Source organism: Plodia interpunctella, chromosome 7 (genome assembly GCF_027563975.2).
Source record: "Plodia interpunctella isolate USDA-ARS_2022_Savannah chromosome 7, ilPloInte3.2, whole genome shotgun sequence".
NCBI classification, from domain to species: domain Eukaryota; kingdom Metazoa; phylum Arthropoda; class Insecta; order Lepidoptera; family Pyralidae; genus Plodia; species Plodia interpunctella.
Genome location: NC_071300.1, coordinates 5107888 through 5135497, shown reverse-complemented (window position 1 = coordinate 5135497; position 27610 = coordinate 5107888). Strand labels below are relative to the sequence as shown.

At 32.7% G+C, this 27610-nt stretch overlaps 1 protein-coding gene across 1 annotated transcript in view; it reads left to right on the top strand.

Moving 5' to 3' along the window:
* Positions 1 to 539: 539 nt before the first annotated feature.
* Positions 540 to 27610, top strand: part of sNPF (short neuropeptide F precursor) — a 40176-nt gene continuing 13105 nt past the window's right edge. The window contains exons 1-2 of the mRNA XM_053748158.1: positions 540 to 627; positions 18468 to 18498. The gene's annotated coding sequence lies outside the window, so the exon portion shown is untranslated. The remainder of the gene's footprint in view (positions 628 to 18467; positions 18499 to 27610) is intronic.

Genomic DNA, 27610 nt, shown 5'->3' with positions numbered 1-27610 from the left:
GAGAAGTATTTTATTTATTCTAAAAGCACCGAAATTCCTATTTGAATATTAATGTAAGATTAATTTGAACTTGTACTGTATTATTTTGTCCAAGATTCGTTGAAGCAGTGCTAGTAGAAAGTTAGGATTAAAAAATAGGTAAGTTGACTCATGTTTGAAGTTTTACACGTCAAGTTATATTTTTTTCCTATTACTTGAGTCTAGGACAAGTATTACTGCTTTTTATTGAAATAAATTATTTAGTCTAATTTGAAAATATAAATTATTTCATACGTTCAAAATTATTTATCAGAAGACCTGAAAAATTTTAAAAACTTGTCTGTCACCTACCTTTTACCTTTGCCTACCACCTACTTTTACCTACCTTGAAATACCTTTCAATTTCCCGCCAACGTAATAAAAAGTTCAAAAGTTGAAGTTTGTGTGAAGCTTTCGTGAACTTGTTGCCGTATCAACTTTGGATCGGAGGCTGTGCGGGCGCGCGCCCGCCCCAGGGCGGCCGGTGGGCGGGGCGCCCTCCTATATAAGCTTTTGCATGCCTGAAAGTTTGTTATTGAATGCGATCATATCGGCCCAGTGACACAGGACGCGCTTTCAACGGCCACACTCGTCCCAGCAGCTTCTAAGGTAAGTTCAACCCTTAAAACAGCTAGGACACAGAGAAAGAAAGTGAGTTAAGAAAGTTCAGTTCGTGTAAAATTTCAGTTTTGCGATCCCACAATATTAATTCAGTAAAGTACTTGAGTAAAAGTTTCAAAAGTTTTAATAAAATGATAGGAATCTATGTTAATAATTATCATTATATTTTCCTATTTTTATATGCGGTCAGAGTAAAATGTCTAGTATTAATCTATTATTTTTATAGCGTGACAGACAGACTTTCGCATTTATAACATTAGAATGGATTAAACGTTCACAAAATAATTTTAAATTCAACAAAAGTTACTGTACATAAAAATCACGATATATCTCTTTGATTATAGTTTCCAACCTTTCAAATCAAATCAAATCAAATCATTTATTCAGAAATTAGGCCTTCACAGGCACTTTTTCACGTCATAATCTAGCAATAAGTAGACGGTGAAATTAGTTTTGTATTGAAGGTTAATTGCCATAGCGATCATTGCAAAACCCGCCCCAATCAACCGCATTCACTGCACCGGCCAACCAGTATATTCGAGTTGCACTTCATAATTCACCTCAAATATGCCAGACGAAATGTTTAGAATGACTACTTCAAATGATTCACAAAGCTTCTTGTATACATTAACGTAAAATAATAAAATGATTGTTTCATCGTAAAACAATTATCCTACCCATACATTATAAAAATAAGTCCCCACGTCTGTATGAATGCAATAAATTAAAAAACTATCGGACGGATACGTTTACGCTTCAATAGATAGCGTGATTCCTGAGGATCGTTTATGTGTATAATTTATCATGATTTTACCTGTGCCAAGCCGAGATGGGCAGTTTACATATATATTGACTACTGGAACATATAAATTAAAAACAAAAGAAATAAGAATTATTGTACGGCAAATAATTACTGTTCTTGTAAGAAGTATTTATACAAGTCTAATATTCAGCATTAATTTTAATATCATATTGGCTATATGTAAGACAGACATTCAAATGCTGAATATAGACAACTAGTGGCCCGTCGAGTTCCGGCTCCACACAGTTAATACTATAATAAATTGTACAACTGAACCTTCCTCTTGAGTCACTCTATTTAAAAAAGCATCAAAATCCGTTTCATAGTTTTAAACTACATAGGGACAGCCAGCGGGAAGCGAACTTGTTTTATATTATGTAGTTGCAGTGATATTCCGTTGATAATAGTAATAAGTATTTTTAGATAAATACGTGGCCAGGCTTATCAAAGTTTTAGATTTCGATATCTCGGACATATTATTTCAATTAATTATACATTCCATTGTTGTGATATCACACGAATTTGATACATGATCACATATTATAAATGAACCTAACACTTAACCTAACGTTTTGTAGATTTTTGAGTACTTAAAATTGACTTAGATTATAAAAAATACATTATATATTAAATTTCAGCTCATAAAATTTACATTTAAAATACATCTCCTTTGGGGTTGTTTAAATTTAAATAAGCATATAAGTAGTGAAAAAGAAAATCATTTTAAGGGTTTCCTTAAAATAAGAAAATGAAAACTTAGATGGAAAAAATTATATTGAAACTCTTTCAAGTTTAAAGTATTATATTTAAGGACTTTTTCCGAGTTAACTCCGATTTTTTTGCTTTAAAATGCCTGCCAATAGAAATTTCTACATACACAGTCAGTGGATGCATCTCGTAGTCTGATATTATTAAGTTCCCTAGCCATGCACTAATTTATGTTAGTTTCAAACACAAAATAAAGTTTTGCAAGAAGGTTTAGCGATGACAAGGTGCAACAGTGTGAACCGGGCAACTTTGTTAATGATTTTAAACTGCATTGGTTCTTTTTGGAGAATCGTTTAGATCTAAATATCTATATTTATTTGTAACTTTGTTGTTAGTATAACATACGCAATTTCAACTTCTTCAAGTGCATTGTTACGTGTATCTATATACCATAAAAAGTAACCTATGTTACTGCTGAACGTTTAGTCTATCTCTGTGTTATATTTCGTGATGTCAAAATCGGCCCAGTAGTTTTTGATTTTTATGAGGATTTCAGAGGAAGGTTTACGTGTATAGTTTATTATGTTTTTACCCGAGCGAAGCCGCGGCGGGCCGCCAGTATAATACAAATGTCGTCAATCACCAAAAATATGTAAATTGACATTCATCATTTTGCTGTCAATCGAAGATGGAACGTGGGATAGAATTTATTTCGACTTCTATTCGGATTTTATCAGTTAGGTAGGTACTTGGCAAATATTATAACTAGGTAACCGAGTTTGCACATAACAAGGAAAGTATGCTTTAAAATGCGGCCTATAGCGAGTCGGTCTAGCGCTCTGAGGGTTCCGTACCAATTTATAGATACTGGAACATGTACATTTTTTGCAATTTTGTACAAAATTAAGTTTGAACTCTTAACAGACGATGGACAGATAGATGAACAACGAATATGAGTTACATACTGCTACTAGGGGCATTTTCCTTTTGAAGAAATGGAGAGGAATTGATGAATTCCTCTCCATTATATTATATTCTCCTACAGTATGATGATACTGACATTTAGGAACAGATTTTATTCAATAAATTTATTATTCTCAAGTTAATGAAATATCATAATCACATCTAATTTATTTTGAAATACTCCACCAAAAAAGATAAGGTTACAGAATAAATATACTAAGATCCTTAAATTAGGAATATATCGTCGCTTGTTATATTTATGATGTGATCACGTCTGAAGCAGTCCAATTTTCTCAATAGTGCTTTCGTTAATGATAACTCATTATCTCATCTCATATTAGCCACGTCGTATGATATATGGAATAAGACAAAATTAGATTTTGACCTTCGAGATAACACATTGACATGAATCAAGGATAATACAATTAATACTTGCTACAAAAATATGGTAACACACAAGAAAATTTTACTTTTCTTGTAATAAATCCCTAATTATTTCAATCTTTATTCTGAATTATAAAAAAATCAGTTTAGCGTATTGAGTGATCGAAACACCCAGAGATAATAATTATACCTAAGTACATAATTATATCTCGTGATTACCACGGAATTAAATAGTTATTATTACCATAGCGCACCGTGTAAAATATGAAACGTCACTTTCATTGATCAATTTTATTTATAATAAAATTATATATATTTTTGTTCTCAAATGCTTTTTGACTCCAACATTTGTGACATAACCACTATCATACAAGCCCCCATATATATATTTTTGTTTTTGATACATGGAAAAGTATCTGATATGATTTGATGGCAGCTACCCTTTTCGTATACACTTACGACAATGAATCCTTGTGATTATATTATCAACCACGCGTTGACAAGGAAAACGAGTCTGATCTCTGTTTTCGCACCAAAGTGAATAAAATCACCACTAAGTACAAGGATAAAGTTGAAAGCAGTGTTATCCTCAGTTAACTTAATAAGGCCAAGAATGGCCGGGAATTTACTTATAATATTTACATAATCTTCAGTTGTCCATTTGTCTTCCATTTACATCATTTATTAATTTAAGCGCTAGAAAGAAAGAGATAGAAACTTTATTTGCTTTTCAATATTAAATATATTATGAGATTCCTGATGAAACTATTAAAACCTAATCATTTTTGCAGAACACTAATTTGTTTGGAATTCAGTAACATCATTTGATAACCTTCATAACTAGCGCGAAATCTATTTGACATACTTATATTTTTTTCAAATTTAGTTAAAAAACCATACTTTTATTAATAAAATAATTTATTAAGTATCCAAGACAGGCCTTTTATAAGAAACTGCATTTCCATGGATTACTTTTCAATTTCAATGGATTACGCAGCACAAATCCTTTGTGCGAGAATCCAACAACTGGTAATATTCATTGCCTTCCATGAATAATAATGTTGTACTCAGGTCAGACAATCATTGTATCACAATCTACTTTTAAATCTTGTACAACAACGTATCTATCTAATTATTAATACGACACATTGACCAATGAAGAAGAAATTCATAGTTTATTTTAAATAGAAAGATGGATACTTATCGTGAAGCCACAAGTTCAATAAGCAAAAGTGAAATACAAATACAATGAAGAATAATTTAATTAAACCCTGGCCAGTTACTCACTGCGAAGTGAACTTGAAGCGGACCATTTCCGATTTTAATAAAATTAGTCGGAAATTAATCTTCCCTTGTAATTTTCGTCGTCTATCCTGACGCTCGGCAGGAGTGAAGTTATTTCTGTCATTCCGCGCTTATTTGATTCCGATTGTAAACTGTAGAAGTTTTAAGATAAACTTATTATTTTTTGAGCCACATTATCTTGAATATATTTTGACAAAAATTTTGTAAGCCCTTTGAGAAACATCTAAATACTAATCAAAATATGTTTTCTTATACTCACACTTAGGTAAGTAAATATTACAAATTAATCAAAATTACTTACTTCCATTGGCGCTATAACTTATTGTGGGTTTTGAGTTTCATCCATCAATCACCTCCCTCATATATAATAATGACGATGCAACTATTTAATTTACATAATGTTAATTTTATATTTGAATTCAACAAAAGTTGTATTCTTTGGCAAAAATAATACAAATTACTTTTCCAGTAACTTACATATATGATTGAGGAGGAAACACATGAAAAAATAAGTTTTCCCAATTGTAGTGGATGTATGTAAAAAAATAAAATAAAAAAAAATACATTATACAATGTATTTTTTTCTACAGCTATGTCCGCTTGATTAATATCTGATATATACTCGTATCTTTACCAAATTATTTTTTGCTATATCCCCAACAGTTTCTGAACTTAGATGACGGATGGAGCGTCAAACATGATAAAACTATAACGTTACTTTGTTTAGTTCCTGAAAGGAACCCTAAAAAAGAACGTGCGATGCACTCAAGTTTCACGTCATTAACGCGATAATGCAAATCTCTCGGCATCCCCATAGGAATCGGTGTATTAAACACTCAGCGCGCGTCGCCTCGGCACGGGACTTCATCTGGTTACAGAATATTGGATTTTTGTATTCTTTAAGAGTCCTTTCTTCTTTTATTTTCGAGTGTGTTATTGATTACAACTGTCCCAGATTTTACTCAAGTCACCTAAAGGCATCTGATATCTTAGACTACCCACCGCCATCTAGTGACAAGTAGTCGCATACACATTCAACGTCAATCAGTGTGCAGGTTTCTTCACGATGTTTTCATTCGCCTGAAAAAAATATCTGATCTTTATAGTATGTATATGTATTAGATTTAATTAAAAAAGTGGAGTCAATTTATGTAATTATTTCTTTTTGAGAATATCTTTTTGAAATTATTGTTGTTGCTATAAATTAAGTAACACAAAATTAATTTCAACTTAGAAAGAGCTGACAAAACTTCAATTACTTCCAGATTTTAATTAATTATACGACATTTTCATTGAGGATCATAATTTTCCCTTCCTAAAATGTCACTTGCTTAAAAATCTGTTCCCTATCTCTTCCCTAAAAAATCCCTTTCCTAAAATGCTATTTTGACACCGTCGGACTCTTCAACCGAATTTTTATAGGTACATTTTTAATGAGGTACTTTTTAGCAGCCCGCAAAACATCTAGTTTAGCCTTTGAATCGCATTCAAACCCAATGCACATTTTCATAATTTGATTCTGCTGTATATACAGCTTGGCTTAGCATGTAGCCTATGTTGGTCGGCAAACCGATAACTTTGCGGTTTCTGCATCGAATGCATTTGATGAGTTGCGTTGATTTCATCAGATCTATTTTCCTATTGAATTTGACTTCCCGTGGCAAACTTAATATATTACGTTTTTACGGAAAATAGTTTAACTGGCACATAACCGGTTTTTCATCTTAAAAATATTTCATTATGTATACAATATATTTCCAAGTTTAGTATTCAGAATTAAAAATGCATACAACTTCTTGTACTGTGTAGAATCTTGCATGAATATTTAAACCTAGTGTATTCAGTTCATTCCTTTTTACATAATTTTCACATACTTAAAAATGTTTTGAGAAAGAGATCAACGATTTTTCCCAAAAAGATTTTGAAAATGATCAAAAATTAGCAAGTCGATTCGTTAAGTAATGATATTTTTTACAAAATCAAAGGACGCTCTTTGTAGAGCCTCGCCAGGTCAGCAAACAGTAGTCTCTCTCCATCTACGTCAAGCTCTACAGCTTTCATTTATAAAATGAATCTTGTGTTTGCCGGCCCGTTACCTCATTGTGTGAGCTCTACAAAGGGTGCTACGAGTAGTCAGCAACGGCGTAGCTTCGTAGCAAATGATAATTCATTACTTGGACACGCAACGGTTGATGATTTAACTTATGTGTTATCTACACATAAATTAAATCGTCAACCGTTACTGTATATCGATGCTGACGATCGTGAGAAGTGGTGACGAGAAAATAGGAAAGCTGAACCTAGGCTCCAACGCTCAACATCTGGGAAAATAAACAATTGAGAAAACGCTCATATGAGTGAGAGACTGCATATTAATTTGCCATTAAAAACCATTTTTTTGGCGAAAATAATTTTATGTAAGTGCGAAGTGCGAAAAGTCGTCTTTATTAACGAATAAAAAATTACTAACTTAAACTTAAATACTAACTGCACAAAGTAACCATATATTTTAGTTAACTATATATAGGTGAAGACTATGTGATTCACATTAATCATTATTAAAAGTCGGTTGCAGGTGAAAACCTAATTTATTGTAACGAAAATTAAATCTGCGACCAAACTTCATTTACTGGCGTCTGACACGAATTATTATTTAAGCGGTGTGTTAGTTACGAATATAATAATTGAAGCGGTGGTTGTGTGATGGTTAAGGCCTCCTGTGAACTCAGGTCTCAGGTTCGAATCCTACTTATACCACATTGTTTGTGTACCAATCTGACTCATATTTTAGTACTAGTTTTCATCGACCACCACCTGCTTCCGGCGAAGGAAAACATCGCGAGAAAACCTGCACTCTGGTTGTTTTATCTTCTATGTACAGACCTATTTACCTATTTTATTAGATGCATAGATATAATCTACTACAGTACTTCCTAATATACTGACAATATAAACATATTTGGAATTATACACAAATACATTTAATATTTAAACCTATTAAATGTATTTGCGTAAGCAAGCAAAAGACTAAAATTGAAATTGGTGCTAAAAGATTAATATTTAATGTTTGAGGCTATATCACTGCTTAGTGGTAGGCTAGCTTTTCCTGGCAACTTGGGTGAGCGACAAAATAATTTACAACTAAATACATCCATACATTTGATACAGATCGCGATGCGCCGACCGCGTTTGTCGCTCGCCTAGGACGCCTTTACAAAACACATGATTTGTTTTCAAGGGCTATCACCTCACGCGAGAGAGCGATCACTTAATACGATTACAACGTCGCTGTGCAAGCGAATATCGACACTCGTTGCGTATATTTAACATTCAATTTTCCTTACATCAGTAGTTACAGAATGTGGAGATAGTTTGTAAAATATGTTTCTACTTTAAACATACATTGTTTAGAACATGAATGTAGGTTTGATAAAAAAACATAAAGTATATTGTATATAGTTTTTCGTTTAACGTTTTATAAAGGAAGTAATACGCCAATTTAAAAAAACAGAATAGGTATACAGAATTTTTTTACATTTACTTAGTCGACATATGAAGATGATTAATTAGTTCCTATAAATAAGGTGAGCGGAGAATGTTTTGTTTATCGCGGTCATTTTTCACCAGTAAAAATGTGCGTGGCTAAACTTATTGCAAATCGTATCGTGCCAGCGTACACTCTGCAAACATGCGACATTTTTTTATGTTTACTATGTCACCTTCTATAACTATATCTATAGCTGCGACTCGGGGCTCTATTCTCATGGGAATTTGAACTCTATTAATTGTTTCTGATTTTGTTTCATGTTAACCAGACTTGATTAAATAAGAAAAAATTTAGTCAGGCAAATAAAATTATTTGAGCAACCGCTACTTTTTGAACAGATTGAAACTAAAATATTATAAAATTCTTAAATTTTTACTGAGCAGGAGCGCGAATCATTGTTAAAGCCTTTGCCAGCCCTCAGTTGGTCTACTAGCCGAGGCCGCGTAAACAGGTTTTATCCAGTTGCCCGTACGCGACAAGCGGCTACGGCTAGTAGACACGGACACATACGCTGAATGCTTGTAGTAGTGTACCTACGAAAACATAATTGTATGAAGCTCAGCCTCTGTTCCAATTTCTTTATCCTGTGACAATAGTGCCACCGTCACAATGAAAATTAAATATTCGTGTTGACGAGAGCATTATGCACGACGGGATAGTGCGACATAAACTAATTTCATTGACGCGGCCATGCCACTCCGATGCAAACATTCGTTCACATGCTCTTAAAAACCTTTTATCCAAATTACCACCACCTGTAGATAATTATATTGCTTTAATGGTAGGTATTAAAAGTCGAGTAGAAATGTAAAAGTTATCGGAAAAAGTATTTCAAGATTCTTTTCCAAGTTCAAATGTACGATCATACTCCATAAAACGCAGTTTGTTATTAATAGTATCTAATTGTAGACAGGAATCATATCGGTACAGTACATGTGGTTCAGTTAAATAGATTCTGTAGTTTTTGCGACATCATCTTCCCAACCACATCCCATTATTAGAGTGAAGTATATCATAGTACAATTTTATTATCTTTCCATAAGTTTTTATTTCCAGTCAATAGTCTCACATCCGATATGTTCATGTCATTCCTCAATAAACATCTCTTTTTTTGTTCTTTCTCTTTCTTTGTATAGGTTTAAGTAAAAAAAGTTCACTTTTTCATTTGTAATAAGTTTACACGTGTGTGTACATAAAGCTATTTTCAGTGAAATTTAACTATAGTTTTTGCTAACCGGTGAATATGCACCAGTTGGTGATTCAGAGGATAAATTATCATTATTTGAAAGATTTATGCTTACTACGACTTTTTTTCATAAAATAACCTATTCCTATCAGAAAGTTAGAAGTTAGTTAACGAAATTATGCGAGTTCACATTTTTCTTAGAGTCCGTCTTTATTCATTGTTGTTTTGAACTTGTTTCTGTTATTTATTGCGTTGTCTCCGAAAAATGTGAACCGTAAATTAAAACAATTAATGCAATAAGGAGTTGACAAATAATTTAATGTTCCAAATGCTGTACAGTATTTGGGAAAATGCTCCTTTGTGTTTGGCATTATATTTATTATGCCACATTTCACTGAAAGGCAAAAGCTAACTTTATTGAGACAAACTTGGCTCTTTGCAAAAATATCGATACGAAATGATCCTTGGATGTGAGTAGAAAGTTTACTTTGAAAGTGGCGGTTTGTGAAGAATGTAACGTTTTCTAGAAATGTGAATTAACCTAACTTAAACAGTTATTGGCTAATTGTCTGTGTGTTGAATGGCCTGCAATAGGGTTTTCAAAATACGAGTCATTTTTTATTATTCCCAGTGAATAATATTCTAACCCTACATACTGATATATATGAGAAATCTATTTCAAAATCTTACGTTATGATTTTCAACCCGTTTTAATGGATTTTCTTTTAGAACTGGCATTTCTAACATATTAGATTATGTCATATCTTGAAAAACTTCATTCAACTTCTAATAGGGCACGTTGACAATAGCTATTGAAGAATTAATATTATTTTCCTAAAGGAGAGATATGGAGCTGGCTCTTGAATCGAGTTCCAATTGAACCCGGATTTCGTTTGTAGGACATAAGCTTCCAACAAAAGGCTTCTACAGAGCTATTACGAAGGATGGTAACGATTGTCCATGTTCCACAGACAGAGGCATAGACTATGACAAAGGAGACACATACTCTGAAACTGATAACGAATGGGTCCTCAGTTTAATTTCGGTTATTTTAATACAAAAAATTAATAAATGAACTATAAATTAAATTTAGACAAAATTTCCGATATGAATATTAGCATAGTTGAAATAAGAAAATTTATTTGAAAGAAATAAACTTAGTAATTATATAAATAAGTTAGCGATAAAATGCCTCGTTATTAGATCATGTTATTTTGATGTTCTGTATATTTAGCTTATACATCAGTTTTTGAAACAACACGATGTGATTACAATTGATTGACCTCTACTTCTATTATGTGTGTATGTATGCCATACATCGATTGATCAGTATTGGGCTTGTGGTTTGCGTCGTGTGATCGATTTGCGGCTTCAATGCGTGGCCACGCGCCTCCAGCCTGTCACTGTGACACGTATCACGAAGTTTACCACAATACCGTCCGTGTTACAGGACGGATCTGAAAAACTCCTTCACTGGACTACTGCTGCTGTGATAAATATGAAGGTGTCGGTGCAGCTAATGTTAATTCAAAATCCGTTTATCAATCGTTCTTATTGCTAGTAAATAATACTAAATTAGACTTACCCACACCCAGTATTTGTGCGAATGCACCAATTCATATTTTTCAATATATTGTAGAAAGCATCACTCGTGTCAATTCCTACACATGTATCTCGATCATGTGTATGCACATATGTATTTCAATTATTATTCACACTTTCGTATCACATATAACACACATACCTTTATGTCTTTCATTCAAGGCTACGGTGGATACAAAACTCGGGCTTTTGTGACACCTCTTGAAATACGCTAGTCGTAAATAAACGCACTCGTGGGATTTCAGTCTCGAACGAGAAGACCGAGAAATAGTGTATAGTTTAGTATAACTACTAGCTTTTGACATCTATTTTGGAACCTCATCTGACAAAGGATATGGTTTCAGCTGTTTGGAACCGTAATGGATTCGTCATTATATTTTGAGCGGCAAACAAAGCAAAGAATAACGGTATTCATTTAGCTTTTGACATGTATTTTGGAACCTATCATATAACAAAGGATCTAAATTTCATTATTCTATTTCTCTCTCGTCGGAGCGCTGTCCCGTTTTCTTCCTCACTTTTCTTTACTAAATAATAATAGATTCTTGTCAATAGAAAATAGCTTACACTACCAAGTATCCTACAAATTTTGGTTCATATCATATGATCGCATTAGCTCAAAAGTTATATTCACAGCTACAAAAGAGATCGTAGACCATAGAGTTGGATTCAAGTTTTTGTTATAAATATCTATTAGATACCTTTACCCGTTCTTGAAAAAAGGACAGAACAGACGGACAGACCGAAACCTAATAAAGTAAGTACAATAAGGAGCATTTTCGTATTTAAAAATCTCATGGGAAATATCCATCATCGGTTAAGAGTGAGATCTAATTTTGCTACCTTGTGGTTACAAAGTGCGCATAAAATTAAATTAAATATTCCAACGGGCTGAAATATTTCGTTTAACTTTGACATTTAGAGTAGACTAATTGAATTGTGGCAATTGTTTATATTTGGGAGTTGATAATTGTGTGTTTACCTTGATCGGTGTTTGCGCAGGCCATGACGTGCCGCTGAGAAAATTTCGGGGCCTATCGAAGTCGTGAAGCTTCTCCGAGGTCGTCCGGCAATTGTTTTAATCTTAAATTAATACTTGCCGCCATTGCCGGAATTTCACAAGGCACAAGCTACTGTCTGTCTGTTCCGCATTCACGGCTAAAAAAATAGCGACTAAGAAATCTTCACCAAATCCGTTTGAACAACATGTAGAGAGTACATGCGAGGAGATAACAAAACAACGTCGCCTCATTAGCACAGTGAATAATGTAGGGCTTCGTACATACTGACACTCTGACCTCGACAAAGCTGTACTTTTGTGTAAGCGTAAATAAAACGACCATTGCAGTGTAATACAATTGAATTATTGTGCTTAATAACTGTGAAAAGAAATGCATAATAATTATCAAATATCAAATATAGACTACCTGTAGGTAGTCTATAAAATGAAGGCTCTTTATGATTAGCAATATACCTAAATTATATTGCCCTACCGTGTTACCTACCCTACAGTAACATTTCAACGTAAATAAATTATATAACCTCTGTAAAATATTGCCGAATCTGTTACCAAGAATCTTTTAATTCTTAATATTTGCGTTCAAGCCCTAAAATATTAGATGACCCAAGAATTACTCATCGTGGTCCCCGGTGATTTGTATGCCCAGGATAGCATGAAAAATAAATTATAAATTATTTAGGAAAACAAATTGTATTTATTATGTTCACCATATTCGTTGTAATATATATATAATTCATAAAAAAGTAAATAAAGCTTTACCAGCTGTTGTTTTTTTTTTTTCAAATGTCTACATAATAAAAACATAAGGATGTCGCTCAGAAATACAATAAAAATGTCTCTGTATGGGCCGCAGACATTATTGATAGAGAATGAAATCTGCTTGCGTAAACATTTTGCGAGAAAGACGTCAATAACAGAAAGGAGGTTGTTGAGATAGGTTTAAATATTAAAATTTATTTCAGTAAAATAAAAATATTGCACGAATTTACAATTTTTCATACAACATGAGGAAATATATCTACAAAGAATATATCAATAGGAAATATTGTTTATATTACGGAAACTTGTAAAGTTACAAGGTACCTGCTTAAACTAATAAAAATATAGCAGTATTTCGAAATAGTTATAACATTAATATATTTCTTGTTGAAGATTTGTTTATATATACATATAGTCTTCTATATGTACTTATATATAAACTGCAAAATTTACTTTTTAATGGAATATTTCAATTTGTATTTGGATATTAATACCTATAGTACCCACCTAACTTTTATTTTTTCTCAGTTATTTTATCATGAGAATACTTCATGGAATACATTTATAAAGAAAGGCGATTGCAATGTCAGAATTATGACGTAACGGAATGGAAAAGTAAGGTTTTTATATTGTACATGCGTGCCAACGTTCCAGTTACGTTAAAAAATTATTAAATATGCAAATGTGCCCATCCTGCGGCGAATTTGTAGGGATTTGGTGTCGTAATTCACCGTGGTGACCGAATCGGAGACCTGGATTTGTGTAAATTTTAATGACAAATGGAATAAAAGACAGGCTTTCTCTTCTGAAATGTTAAAAAAGAAATAATGTCTTGTCTATTCCAAACCGATTCCATGACTGTCGTATATTTCAATCAGGAACTTGCTTCCAGATTTATTATAATTTCCCTCACGCGAATGAAATAATATTTTCCTCAGTTTTTGTTCAGAATTTTATTTATTGGTTTTGGTACAGAACTTATTTGAGCATTGATTGTTATTCGGATTAATATGACTTCAACCCGTAAATGATACCGGATTTACGCGATCGGGTTTGGGTAAATAAACCGGTATTAATTACCGGTTTAAGTCGTATTAATCCGTATGTTGTAAATTTTTATTTAAAAGAAATTTAAACAATAATTTACAAAAAAGATATAAAATTTCCAAACTACAAGTATCAAAATAAAATGTACGGGCATTCCACAGGTCGCCGTCGGGGTCGAGGCGAGTCAAAGGTGTTTACGTTATTTAGATCCCCGCTGATGAAGCGGGCCTGTTGCTTCCTGTCGCCCGGGACTGCTTGTTACGGCTCATGAATAATATCCCTTATTCAAAGGAAATTTAATCTTTTATCCCATCAGCCGAGTTTTCTTCTCGCGCGTATAGGCATATGATTTATTTAAGGGACGGTGTCAATATGTGATGTCTTATGTAGATAGAGTTGATGCTATTTGGAAAATAGAGGATTTGAGAGTTAGGTTCGCAGGATAAAATAATTACTTTAAAGATATGGTCCACTAGGTTTTGCTAACTACATGCGTACCAAATTTAATTAAAACCGGTCGAGCGGTTTATCCGTGACGAAACAGACAGACTTTCGCATTTATAATATTAGTATATAATATATATGGACACTTGAAATACTTATATCGAATATACATTTTGTTACTTTTGATAAACATATCTTGAACCTATAAAATTCAAATAAACTGAAACAAACTAAACTCACCTTTTAAATACACTTATTCTATATTTTAGACCCAAATCCTGCCCAATGAATATTGAATTTCAACATCGTTAAAAGTTTAAGCAATAGAAATTTTTGAAAAATACCACTTTTCATTGATGCCAATTTAAAATTTTGTAAACTGCAACTCAATCGCAAATATAGTAGACGTTTAAGTTGCTTGTTACAGAATTCCATTTCAAAGTTGGTTGTTTTTTATAGTTTTACTAAAAACATGAAATACAAAAATAAACTTATAGGAAATCTAAATTCAGTCAGTATTATAGAAACTTAAAAACTCAAATATCTTTATTGGAATAAATGTGTAGTTACAATGTACAGGCACATACAATACAAGTTTTAACAGTTTAATCTTACATGCATGCAATATTAGCGTAAGTAACACATGACATACCTATGTATCGCATTAAAAGCTTTTCAAATCTACCACACGCAATAAACATATTTTGTTCTTCAGTGCAGGCAAACCCGCGATGGGCAGCCAGCATTATTGGAAATCTGGATAACTACTTAAATATAGCTTGTGATCTGCCTCTTTCATGTTTAATGCATACTAAAACTGATGAGTGATCCGATGGTCGCCGTATGTTATCCGCGGTTATTCTGATGACCTTTGGACCGGGATCCAATGAATGAATAAACAATAAGGTTCGTCGTTCACTGGCCACTGGCCAATACTATTATCGTACATAGATACAACTACTACATATAAAAATACAGGGTTTCAGGGTTTTCACGAATTCACAGTATCATACGATATATTTTTTCGTTCGTTGGACATTTTCTTTTCGTCGTTAACAAATTCCAGTCCTATTAATTTTTTTACTCATAAATTACTTGAAGAGTATTAAGACGATTGAAATATTATTGTAATTATTACTTATCCTACTAATGCTACCTACATAAAAATATATTAATTTTATATGTATATGTTATATTGTACGAAAGTTTGGATGTATGATACTCAATTACACAAAATTTTTTGCACTGATTTTGACGTACGGAAAGATGTACGGGTAGACTATTTTCAGGAATCGCAAATATAATCTTTTTATCACAAAATTCTCACGGGTGACGTGACTAGCCCCGCCCGGGGCTATCTCATCGCATCGATATCTACAGCATCTCAGCCTGTATTTCAGTTGATGTTCAATTGATGCAATTATCAGGGTATTTTTTGTTATACATGAAATTTGTTTGTAAGCAAAAACTGTCCGTTTCCATTTTAAATCCTGATAACGAATAATCCTCGAAGTATCCGCCCAATGTGGATTAGAGAAAAATCATTTATGATTAGGCAGAGGCACGTCTGATTTGGCAAATTATACTGGTTTACATTCATACTCGAACACCATGAATATTCAGCAGTACGTCGCCACAGATTACACCACAGAGTCTAAAATAACAAGACAAATGGAAGTACCCTTTACTATATTTTATGTGGTACACAAATGAATATACTAAACTATATGAAATTGAAAATTCTAAATTTAAATACGATTCGATTGAACGCGTGTGAAGTAACAAACGTATATACGTCTTCTAAGCTTATATTGAAGGGTGATAATAGGGCCACTTCTATATTGTTTCATTAATCCAAATTCTATAGATTACACAAATATTTTTGGTCGTAATGCCGACCCTTATAAACTTTTTCAACGTTTTGTTGGAACAAATTTTTATAAAAGCTGTTGAATCTTATTCAAATTAATAATTATGTAAATATTTAAGATTTTTATTTAAATGCTATGTTTATGTACCTAGTACCTTTTGAGAGAGGTACGTATTTTCTGTTTTATCTTGAAAAACATTCTTGGCACTAATATTATTAAAACGAATGGTTGGAGATTTAGGAGCTTATATGCATATCGGTATACTACCGATGCGTTTGTGTGAATTCAAGCTATATATTGTATTGTACGAAGTACTTACTAATCCATGATATAGTCAATTCTAAATATAAATAGGAAGTATTGTCATGAAAGCAATTTTTTTTCACTTTTTGCCAAATGTAATAAATAAATAAAAACTCTAATTGGCTAAAAAATACTAATAATTGTGATTTAAATAATTGTGAAAAACCCAAGTTTTAGATCAACAAACGAAATAAGATTAATTGTTATACAATCCAATATAAATCCTGGTTATAATCCTGGAAGTTATTATTATTATCCTGAAAGACGATAAGTGACAGATTGGATGGGTGTGTGTGGTTGCGTAAATCCTTTGTAGGCACTCCGTAGGTCTGGGGCGCAAAGTAAGTAAAGCCCAGAAGTAGGTATATGTACCCCCAAAGTATCATCTCGAAGTTGATTGATTTAAAATGTTGACTAGTTTAATCCTGAAAGTACCAAAGAAGTATATACTTACCTGAAAGTACCAAAGAAATATATGTTTTTACAAATAGCAAGCAAATATTTTAATTTAGAGAAATCTTTACCACTTTCAAAATAGTTTTTATGTTATAATAAATGACATAAGTAAATATGTAGACTTTCGATAGGTGATTAATTATTCAAAAAGTGTCAATTCTTTACTATTTGTATTTTGTGCGATCCGGTGCGGTGAGCCCGAAGGACCATAATCTGAGCGAAAGTTTGTGGTCTGACCCGGCCCAAATCCAATTGCGTGCGTAGTGCGTGTAACGTGTCGTAAATTGCACAAATACTCGTTAATTACATCACTGTTAAGTTAAAGTGAAGTTAAAGTTTTAGGGATCCAATAGGATTGACCTCAAGAATACCATTTCCGTTTATTCATTTTTAATAACGATAATTATAGAGCTATAATAGAACTAGCGAACTTTATAATAGGGAGATAATTTTAGTATGCTTTCACAATTATTTATGAAAAAGATTACCTAATTAATAAAAAAATAATCAGTAACCGTCCACGTGCAAAATTTAAATACCATAACCTCATCATAAATGCAAAATAGCCATTTACACTAAATAAATAATATGGAAGTAAAATTTTAAAATTAGTTTATATTTTATAACTTCGTACCTATAAATGTATTTTTAGTTAGTTTTTTTTAAATTACCATATTAAACAATAAGTATATGAATTTATTGACTTTACAAGCACCCGCGTAGTGCTCATATTTTGAAAGTAAAGTTCGTCACAAGTTGCGAAGCCGAGTTACTTGACGGAAGTTTAAAGTCACAGCACAGTGGTGTGCATCGTTTAGGAAACTTAGCTGAAGTTTGCAGGATTATAGCATCTTCTCTCGATGCTCCTCGCTGCACACTCTACCCTTCGATCTACGTTCAAATTGTTAGGTGATAGTGAATATTGAATAGGTTTATTACGTCATCCAATATTGCATGGTTAGTAAGTCAATGTATAATTAAAACTGCCCATTTTTAAATTTAACAAATTCAAAAAACAAATTCAATAATAATATAGTTAATACGTTTGTATCGTATCACATCAGTAGTAATCAGTATATTGCATAATGAACTAAAAATATTAGAATCACCATGAAAGTATAATTATGCTCTAGGACTTTTGTACTGTTTGTTATTGTACAATTCTGAGGATATCATAAAATTTATAATTTCCAATTCGGTTTTGGTTTACCTACAAAGCTGCGGTTTCGTGTCTCCTTACAATAATGTGCGCTTTTAGACAAAAATAAAATTCACAGAAACTTTAGCATACAAATATGAAAATTACTTTAAAATTAATTATTACAATAATTTCATTTTATCATTTAATAAACCACGTAACCAAAGTATGGTGTTTATAATGTTTTGAAATATCTAGGTTAGATTGGTAATTTTTTTATTATTTGTTGCAGATTGAGTCACACCAGCAGTTCATATAAAAAGGTAGGTTGTGTTGCCCCATATATTGTGATTATGTGAAGCGATTTATGGATATAATATTCATGGATATCACGTGTTTGAAGACTATTACGAAGCGTTCGCCAGGAATGGCGTGATCGCATTATCGTATCCAGACAAATTAGATCAATGTCCTTCCCTCTTCCTGCTAAACATGGAAACAGATTGAATTGGAAGTGGCTTCCCATAATGAGACACGAATTATTTGGTGTCTTTGCCTTTTCTCGGTTTATTTCGTAAAGCGCTTTCTGCGTGTATCGCCTGTGTGCCAGTAGACCCATCGACTTAATTTAGTTAGAAAATGAACAGTGCTTCTATCATTAAAAGGGGCTACAAATTTCCAGTATTAATTGTGGCGATTTCGATACGATAACGTTCTCATAAATATTCGTGTTAGCCCCACTACAAAGTAACACAACAAAAGGAGGTCAAAAATTACTGAGTGAAAGTAACATTTACCTCCGTGTAACTTGTCGATAAGCACCTACATATACCTACTATCTTAGTAGGAAGTATATAAGTGGGATAGCTTTATACGACTTATCGGCTTTTCTTATGATTGTGGCGCTATCACACACAATAAAGTCAAACAAAATACAAACAGACAAATAAGGTCTAATTAAAAAAGAACTGTATCTGTAAGAACTATATGGTCTAATTAAAAAAGATTATATTAATTACCTATCAGTAGGTATAGGTTTCTTCTGTTTGCTATCTATATTAATTCTGAAGCAAGTAGGTCTTATATATAGAGCGCATTTTGTTTGTTCGTTCCCGATCACTGGTAAACAAACCTAATAGCTCACTTCACATTCTACCAGCGATCCCCCATTGTTCCCGTGTCATTGAGCACACAAAACGAAGGGAACCTATTTTGAGAAATCGTGGGTGAATCTCTGAAAATTGCATACCAGCGCCAATAAATGTCACGGTAGAAAGGCATTTAAAATAAAATAATAAGGTCCTGAAGTACATTAAAAAAATTGTACTGACCTAGAATTTTTTTTGGCTATATAAAGTTTTTCTGACAAAATTTTCTCTGTCATATTCTATTTTTTTTCTTAAAAATGATGAAAACAGATGGTTGTTTAATTAAAACAAATAAATATTCATCACAAGTAGTTAAATAGCTGGACTAATGTGAGATAAAATAAATAAAATTCTCTTTTATTGACTTTATCTTGCATAGACTTTTTAACCTAACTATATAATTATATAGATGCGAAAATATAAGTCTCTAAATATAAATTGAAATTTAGTTAACACTTTTAGTTTAGAGTACATTTGGGTACTCTAAACTAAAAGTGTACAAATAAGGGTCGATTTCTGTTGCAAACATTACGTAAAGTCTCCTCAAACTGAATGCATGAAGTCACATGAAGTAACTAAACTTTAACTGCTAAATACAATATAAGATCACCGTTAAAGTTAATATTATCGGCATTAGATACGGTAATAAAAATATCCAATATTTACATTTTGCTTTGGTATATTACATATTTACTTCACATTTTTTAGCGGAATTTCGTCATGTTACCTCCCACATTTTCTCTTGGAATTACATTTTGACACGCGTGAAAGCAAAATTTTATAAAATAAGCATAATATTGCTATGATATTGCGAAGTCGTATCCTCCGTCTAAAATTAAAATAAACGGCCACATTACGGTTCACCGCATTTCTTCTTGTAGCTACACCTCCGTTATTCCAACGAGTACACACATCAATTAACGTACGTGTAATTATGTTACGAAATTTAATCCAAGAGGCTCATAGCTATATCTCTGAGTACACTTTTCGGAACCCTGGCTTAGATAGTGATAGATGTAAAACATAAATATCCTAATATTTTACATAAATTCGGCGTCAAATTTAATAGTTATGAATCCACTAACTCGGAATTAATTCGTAGGACGTAAAGCGTTGATTGATAATTCAATTTTGCGCTTGATTCAAATTAAACCAAAATGTTGCCTCAATCAAATTACATAGATGGTTTGATTTCTTGCAAACGTAGGGTATAAGTTCTGAGGTAATGGGGAAAATGTTTCAAAAATGAGTATCTGTTATCAAATGTCTTCTGCTTTCAAACTTGCAATTAAGCGCTCGATTTTGCCCACTGAATGTGGCCTGATTTCAACCAAATTAGGGGTTATGTCGATAACGATTGAAGTCGTTCAATGGCCGCAACCAAAACTATCGGATGTCCAAATTAAACATGCTATGCGAAATCCAACGCATCAGTTTCCAATAATAACGCGGATCATGAAAGGATATATTGTCTATCGTCGTCTACCTCTCAGTCGAATACTCCCTTTAGTCTCGGAAAATTCTTATTTATTTTTCTTAATAAAATAAACGTTTCCGGAATAACAAAAAAAAAACTGACCCAATGAAACTTTCAACTTTTAACAGATAAAATACTTTGAAGAAGACGATTACTAAAATAAAAACTGAAAGGTGCGATGTTAGAAAGAGGTTCGTTAGGGCATCGCTATCAACCGTGGAACCACTTTTATGTATTTGAATGATTGTCAAAGAACACTTTCCTGGGTGAAAATGTGATTCATCCTGGATTCACCTTGTTCGTTATCTAAGAAACTCGTTGTAAGTTTCAATGTTTCATATTTTCTTACATATCTTGCTTCTTACTTTAAGTATGTAAAAGTAAGGCTCTTCTCATTTTTAACGATGTATATATAAAATAGTGAGGATAAATGAAATTTATCTAGACATTTCTACTTTACTAATCCAAATAATTTAAGCAAAATATGAAATGGTATATATTTCGTACGTTTATGACCATTTAAAACATTTAAAAAACCAACCATGTAAATTAGCACTTGTAAAAAGGAATAAAGTCAAATGTTTTTCTTTATTTTGTTAAAAACAATAAATCCGTTGAACTAATTACATTTTTTTTTAAACTTTGCTAAAAGTAATCGTAGTTTTGATGTGTTTTGTAACTTGTAAACCCAGTTTGCGTTTGCACTGATACATTGCAGATGCAGTTTTGTTTGTGTCCTTTTATAATTTCCTCTCTGAAAGCGGTTCGTTAACTTAACGGCCTCTGCGAAACATGATCGGACTTCACTTGCGAATATTTTCTACGGGAGTCGCTGGTCTTTTTCTCCGTAGTAATTATAAGGAGAATTCTGCATTCAATGAATTTACAAGATTCAATTTAATTATAAAGTTGCAATCGTTTTTATTTTAATGTTTTCATCAATATGTACTGTTTCATCAATATGTTAGTGTCTACTACTCTAACTTGCTATGGACACAAAAACGGATATCTATCAATTTGGGTTGACATAGCAGACATGACTGCCACATAGTGTATACCAACAGAATAATTTTTCATTTCATTATTTTATAGTAATTATTTTCAGGAGATCCAAAAGTTAATTGCACTAAAGTTTATGAATTATGAAGTGCACAAATTAGTTTTGCAGTTCCGCACGTAAAGGATTGAATTTCATACACATTTCCTATAGCTTGTATCGATATGTAATTTGATAGAAAATAGATTAATTTCCGTCTCAAGTAGCAAGCCACTCTCAGCTGCCGTATCGCAGTTCTATTGCCTTATTTATCAGAGTTCTGTGGGGTGATGGAGCGATGGGAGTTAATTAAAGTTGAACGGTAGTTAAATAACTAAAACATAGAAAGGTGCTTCCACACTAGAATATAACCATTCCATATCTTCCCATGGATGTCTTGCATGGCGAATAACGAATATATATATATAGCAGCTCGTAAGCAACAATAGCATTCCCAAGGAGGGTTGACGTCGGGTAGACGGCCGGTTGTAAAACCACAACTGAATTTTATAATTTCGAAGTTAGTGAACTCGTGAAGAAGAGAGAGATAGATAAATGTGTGTGTGCTCAGTAACGCAATGATGAATTTTTAGTACAGACTTACAGCAATAGACCTTAGCATTTATTTTACGAAGTTACAGAAGTATGCGAATCGTTTGTTTACATGCAATATAATGTTGCAACATAATTTAATTGCATTAAAAACTAGGTTACGTGTCCCAGATGTAATTAGTAGTTAGTTCGATGAAGTAATAAAAGTTTATAGTTCGATGTCTGGCGTCGCGTCTCGCAAGAGAGAGATGAATTACACAAGGCTGGTCATTGAAAAACAAGTTGTAACTAATATACATTTCATATAAACATCTTTCATCTCTTATTTCTTTAAAAGAGGTCTGTTGTGTCTTTCTGTATGAACGATAAACTAAAAAACTATCGGTCGAATTTTATTTACCTTTTCTCACCAAGAGACGAGTGATCTCTGAGGAAAGTTAGGATGTATAATTTATTATCGTTTTACCCGAGTGAAGCCATGACGAGCCGCTAGTTACACATAATGGAACTAATAATTAATAGATGTGATACCAGATTTTTAGTTTAATTACAAGCTTTTATTTAGATTCACCTATCCCGTTGTCTGTAATCAAATCTTGCAAGTTACATTTCTCCTACTCCCAGTTGACCTGCAGAGTTGAAATTTCCCACGTCGCTTCAGTTTCCATGACAATGCATTATTATGATAAGCATGACTTGATGGTGCAGCCCGGATCGGCTTCGAACGGCTCCTCAGCCGTTTACAGCCGGTGCATATACCGTAGGTACTATACACCGATATAATCAGTACGGACTTGGTTTTTTGTCATAGGGCCATAAGATCTCTCAAAAATGTAATTTTTGTAAAAAATCTCTTTACATATCCTATGCGTTCTTCTGATTTTTCCCTGTGCATTCAATGTCAATATAGTCAACCAAACAAGAACGTGAACGTAAAGATGTAACGATGTAGCTGTTAATAGACACTTTAGCAACAGGCAACATCCAATTATTTTTGCACATCTGCTAAAATTTTTAGCAGAGCCTACTTAGCAAAGTGCCACAAAAGCACTTTTACTTAAAAGGCTGCAAGTATCCTGGCTCAAGTGACACCTCAAGTGTAAACACATGATACACGTATAGACATTCATCTTACATGGGAATATGGACTCTCTGTCTAAGTGAAAAAGGTATAAAGTGATGTAACAGGAAGTTTTCGATATTTCCCATATGGAAAAAAAAAGAAAATAAATGTTAGTTGTTTCAAAGGAAAGCCCCCATTAAAGTCGGTAAATATGAAATTGGGTAATTTTCAGAATTTTCAGTAAACTTTTACTCATACAATTAAATAGGTTTAAAATTAAGCGAACCTATGTCGCTTATTGAAACAACGTCCTACATTACATAAACTAATAACGCATCCATTCTTATTTATTTTATTTTACATTCAATTTTAAGAATGAATAATTAGATGAGCCGCCTTCTATGCTTGTAGTCCAGGTCATTCAGTTCTTGTCAGTAGAGCGTTAATTCCATATCTCTCTGTCTTCAGCTAACGTTATAAAGTCCATGTACGCCATCTTGGCTTTCCCTTCTTCTTTTCAGGTTCTGGAAAGCTGAAATAGTTTATAATATCTGTTATAAGTTATAATAATTTAATTATTTTGGTTTTAGTTAGTTCAGGCCATCAATTTGTATAGGAAAAATCTCCTCTCTAATGTAATTCGCTTATCAAAAAACCTATATTATGAGAGTCCTTGTAAGTGAATATGGCTCGGACAAACAGTATTGTCTTATAAGTAGCTATAATAGTGTAGTGCCAGACGGTGCAGATCGGTGCTGCCCTCTGCCAATTTGCCGCTCCATAGATCAAAGACGAACCATGAATTCACCTATACATACCGTTCATAGTAAATTCATACGCTTTCCATGAACCTTTACATTTGAACGTGTCGAATCTATATTTAGCATACTGAAGAGAGTTACATTTGTCACGACCTTGGTTTTTAATTTTGAGTTTGGAAATTTCAATTTGATTATCTTATCTTATATAGAAATTTTGCAATAAAACTGTATATACCATTATGTTTAATTTTTTCATATTTTATTTTATTTATACAGAGGATTTCTTGAAAACCGTAGTTAAAATTTACTGAGATATATAAAATTTGATAAGAATAGGATCTAATTATGGACATAAATTGTAGCAAGTAAAATTATATGATCAAAGAAAATTCAGATCACACATAGAACTCAATATTTTGATAAAGTTTTCAACTTCTTAAGTTTAACTTGACATAATAAATAATATTAAAATATCATATAAATTCCTAGCATAAATTTTAAAAGGCTGCGTGACTTGCATGTTGTATAGAGCGATCCATCGTGAGGCGGCAGTTCCTAGCAGCCTTGCTGAGTTTGTCACAAAGACAGGCATTCCAGGATGCTTTAGCGCAACAACAGTCTGGTATGCACATACAACATCTACCGTCAATTTGGGGATACAATTATAGGATTATATTGTTTTAATATAGTCTTGTTATAAATGGCAATTTTTTTTTGTTGACGACTTCAAGAGTAATTTTAATCAACTGTAACAAATTCTTACATCGCGTACGCTTATGGTAAGTTTATGTAGTAAGAATATTCGATTCACATAGGTACATTTCTAAGTTAACCCATTTTATTGATTTACTTCGATTTTTCTGTAGATAGGAAAATGTAATTTGGGTAATTAATGATGACTTTTTTGTACATTAGGTTAAACCTACCACTGTCATTTACCGTTTATTAAAAAGTCGGAATCCATTTGCTTAGAAAAGGTGGATAAAGTGGTGATTGATGACGTAAGGATCTTGTGACCGCCAGAGCCGATAACGAATATTGTAAAACCCAGCGGGGGACTTCTGAAAGTATTTATGAAACTTACGAAAATGTCACTCTTTCAGCCGCGTGGGGCTCATAATAGCGGTCAGTGTAATGGATGGTTAGACTTTAATAATACTCGGAGGTGGTTTGTCTTCTATAGATTAGGCACCCAGAAGGAATTTATAACCTAATTTTTGAAATAGGGTAGATAACTTATTTTTATTTTGGTGACTATACGAAGGTCCTTATGTTATATGTAACACTAGTGTTCTTTGTATAATGATCTAGCCGCATTGTACAGTCTATAAATTACCAAAAATATCTTAAATATATCTATTATATCTACAGCTTACATATTTTTTTCAATTTTCTGACCTTGTCATCTAAATCTTTATTCTCTAACCACTCGCTATGCTTGATTGTGACTCCATATTTTTTTCATCTGTAAAGATATACAATACAATAATGTCTTCTGTTGTGAAAATTCTTTTACCAAAAATAAACTCTCATAAAATGAGTACATATTTTTCAAAAAGCCAAGTATATCTTCTGTGGGTATAAAATATTAATTTCAATTAATTAGAAGAAACCATTATTATGCTACACATAGAGAATTTAGCTGCAAACTTCTAAAATGTAATAACCAAATGGAAAATTATCATTAATTTTCTCTAGAGATACGTACATATTTGCTGTAAACGACAGATGGACGGTAATTTTGTTACAAGCAATTAAAAGTTAGATGCAATCGCATTTCTCTTGAGCTTCGTAGAGTAAGAAAAGCAAGCCGTAACTATTGATAACTCGGCCTTTTGGTCCTGGATTAAAGACCTAATCAAATTGACATATAACATAAATATTAGTCCTTTTTTATATTATAAATTTTATTCTGAGCATCAAACACAATAAACAAATTAATAATTTCATTTTGTATGGTACTTGTTCAGCAGTGATGCCGAATATGCCGCTACTTTATCCCAATGGGTAAGGTGAATAACTAAAATTCATCAATGGTTTATAAATCCTCTTATGCATTATATTTTTCACCCACTACCCTATTGGATGTACTTGAGGTTACAACAGAAAGGTTTTAACAGGAGGAAGTTGTTTTTTATTCATTCGGCAGTACTCAGTCCCGGAAGGATTGATTGATTGATTAGTTGCATAATGGAAAAGTCAGTCGGGATTCGTGCTCAATTTCAGAGCCGCGATTGTGTTTACGTTTTTCTGTGTTTTTTTTTGTGTTAATTTCATTGTACAAATTAAAAATAAAATACAATAAATCTGTACTTTATTCCAAATATATCTGTACTATATTTGGTCGTTTTGGATATTGAAGAGTTATTCTTAATAGAGTGAAAGTGGTTGGAATTTGAGGTTGTTAAAATTATTTAATAATATGATAGGACACACAACGTTTACAGACATCATATTCAAATATAATTAGCTTAGAACTTACACCCTTTTAATGAAAGGTAAAATAGATATTAAATTATTTCCGTAAGGATCGGTTTCAATGAATACATAAAGCGTAACCCCATAATACATAAAGCGTAACCCCGTTACGTTACGATTACCATAATATTTTTATTTGACAGGTCGTGTATTTCATTCGCGCGTATAATTTTTTATATAATTTTTATGCGAAAAGGATGAACATAAATATTACACGACAATTTAAATAAAAATAAGATAAAGTAGATTGTTTCGAACTTTTTTCTCGCTGATTAAATCAAATTTTAAATGTTTAATTATTTACTAAGAACTAAACCTCGTGAGGTTTATCTTAGTAAATAAAGTTTCTACGAGACGTTACCTATACCGAGATCTATTATATGCCATAAATTTGCAATCTTAAAAGTAAACTGAACTTAGAACGTTAGTCGTTTTTTTACAATTGACATAATTATATGAAAATCTTTACGTACCTTCATATCCTCCTGTAGAGGAATTACGAGATGACTAACGGTCACATATAGGTGATAGGCAACAATAACATTTCCAAAGTGGGTTGACGTAAGGCGGGCAGGCTATTGTAAAATCACAGCGAAATCTACAGAACATTAAGGTTTATTTTTACGCTGGCTTCACAGCGTCACAAACCAGGCTTCACAGAGTCAACCGGGAACTCGCGAAGATGAGAGAGAATTGGTCGTTTATAAAATCTCTGCATTTCATTATTCGCAAAGCAAATGTTACATGATGGCTTGAAATAGGGTGAACTGGGCCACCGTGACGATGATATGACGTTGTCACATGCGCCGTGATAAGCATGATTGATGACGTCATTCGCCGAGGAAGTACATATAGGTCGCTGTCATAAATTACATGAGTATAAATACTGCTCGACTTATGTTAAAGTAGGCAATAAGCCA